This window comes from Temnothorax longispinosus, unplaced genomic scaffold (genome assembly GCF_030848805.1).
Source record: "Temnothorax longispinosus isolate EJ_2023e unplaced genomic scaffold, Tlon_JGU_v1 HiC_scaffold_749, whole genome shotgun sequence".
NCBI lineage: Eukaryota > Metazoa > Arthropoda > Insecta > Hymenoptera > Formicidae > Temnothorax > Temnothorax longispinosus.
This window is the reverse complement of record NW_027270615.1, coordinates 1-2,491: the sequence shown is the minus strand read 5'-3', so window position 1 is coordinate 2,491 and position 2,491 is coordinate 1. Positions and strand designations below refer to the sequence as shown.

General features: G+C 38.1%; 1 pseudogene; it reads right to left on the bottom strand.

Moving 5' to 3' along the window:
• Positions 1–224: 224 nt before the first annotated feature.
• LOC139824992 (uncharacterized) lies at positions 225–1,900 on the bottom strand (annotated as a pseudogene).
• Positions 1,901–2,491: the final 591 nt, after the last annotated feature.

The window sequence follows — 2,491 nt, the reverse complement described above, 5'->3', positions numbered from 1 at the left end:
GAAATATGAATTAGTAATATTGTGTTCAAATAAATGTGTTCTCATGACATCAGAGTGTTGATTACAATCAATAGTTGATTTACAAGGTTACTTTAAGGAGGATTCTACAATAAGTTGGAAATGCTTTGTCGCCAGTCGCTAACGTTGTGATACTGCGATGTAATTCGTCAATTTTGTCGTTTGCGACTGGCGACAAGGCATTTGCAACTGATTATAGAACATCCCTAAACATGTCGCATAGGAAGTCGTTCGCAAATTAAATCCCTTTTGGCAAGACCTGCTTGTTCAACTTGTGCAGCATCTCGAAAAGGAATATTGTCGTCTTCTACTTCATTAAATTCTAGTTCAATTTCGTCCCCCCTTAAATGGCAAACATTATGCATCGTACAACATGCAATCACAAACATCGGAATTAAATCCACTCTATCTATTGCAAGAACTGTCCTTATACTGCGAAACCTTGTTTTAAGGAGCCCAAAAGCCCTTTCAATAGCGATTCTAGCTGAGGAATGACAAAAATTGAAGTTTTTTTGTTTAGCAGTAAGATGCCCATTGTCTCGGTAGGGAACAATAACATTTTGATGCAATTTGTATGCAGCATCTCCAAGGATATGACTATCTTCAGGAAATTTTTCTGGATTTCCTGACCATTCTTGCACTTCAGACAATCTGAACACTCTTTGGTCATGCACAGACCCTGGATGACCTGCGTAGCAATGAAGAAAGCGTGTTTTATGGTCACATACTGCCTAAAAATTCAGAAAAAATATAAATATATTAATCAACATAGAAATTTCAATAGTTAGGCTTAAGCCGGATTTATAGAAGCCGTAAACAACTGTTAACTTTAAAATTGTCGCTTTTGCTTTGGTGAAACAAACATATGCAGTTTTAAATTTTGCTTATAAAACTAAAATAATATTAATGTAACCAAATCTTAATCAGTCAGGACAAACATAACAAACCTGTAATTGGATAGAATGGTGTCCTTTACGATTTACATACGATGCTGGTTCGTTATGTGGAGCTGGAATGTTAATGTGGGTGCCATCAATCGCTCCAATTACTTTTGGAAAAGCACTTGCAGCTTCGAATCCAATCCAAATTGTCTGAGCATTGTTATATGATGGCCATTTAATGAAAAATGGTGCCAATTCATATAAGGCTTCTATCACTCTTCTTGTAGCGATGAGTGCAGTACTTCGACTAACGTCAAATTTTTCAGATATAGATCTGAAAAGATACTAATTAATAACCACAGAAACATTCAAGGTGAATCTGAATTTCATAAACAATATTAACCTATAGGAATCAGGTGTTGCCATACGCCAAATTGCAATTAAGAATTGCTTTTCGGGAGAAATCATTGGTTGTCCCGCATATGTTCTAGTTAATCTCGGAGCAATAAGATTTAATACATATTCAAATGTATCTTTTGTTATTCTGTGCCAGAAAACAGTACAAAATTAGCCTCTTAGTAAATATAGGAATGTACATAATTTTAAACAGAAAAGATAAATTGAGTGTAATTTACATAATATAAAATACACGTATAATTCGTAGAATGCAAATTACCTAAAGTGTGACTTAAATTGTTGATTATTATAGGCTGGAATAATATTCTCCACATAGTTTTTTAATCTTGGCAACTTTTCTTTCTGTTACATACATAATGTGTTCCACCTCATCATCACTCTCTGATGATGATGAACGATCGATGAGTTCTTGCAAAATTGCAATAATTCCATTTTTAATTGTATTCTGTTGCACTAACGGATCAATATTTTCTCTATCCATATTGTCACAGTTGTATCATCAATACACAACAATAGCGCGCTCTCCGAACGTTGTCGCTTAGCGCTACGCGTACGTTCGGGTAGCATGCTAACGTTATCGTACTATTGGCTCTCCGAATGGGATTCATAGCGTTAGTGTCTCATAGCGCTAATAGCGTCTTCCCGAACGCACCCTATGATTAATGCCGTTTTTTTTCAGGTTTCCGCCACGGTTGCTTCATCTATGGCCTCCTCTAATGCAGCAGCACTGATGACCTTCGAGCCAGGTCACCGCTAACACCCAAGATGGACGACACCCGCTTGTTCAGGCAAGTTGAAGGTAAGTAATCGATATCTTCGTATATATTTTCACAAATAATTATTTCATTTATTGTTAACTATCGTTTCACAATGGTGGTGGTTCACAATTACTGTTGCCGCGCAAGATGGCGGTCGCACGTCTCGCAAAGTGCGAATTTCCCGTTTTCGGTACGCGAAAAACCGTACGCCTTTCGTATCGGCGTCATGTAACGCTATGTGCGGGCGTTCCCGTTTGTTTCGGGCGCTGTGGTAAACTTATAATCGTAATCCGGTACGTATTCGCGATAGTTACTGCGACACGCCAAGATATACGCGCGAGAAAAATGTTACCTATACGAGCGCCCACGAGAGACTGCCTCGAGGAATATTCCTCTCTCGGGCTCCCTACCTCCGAA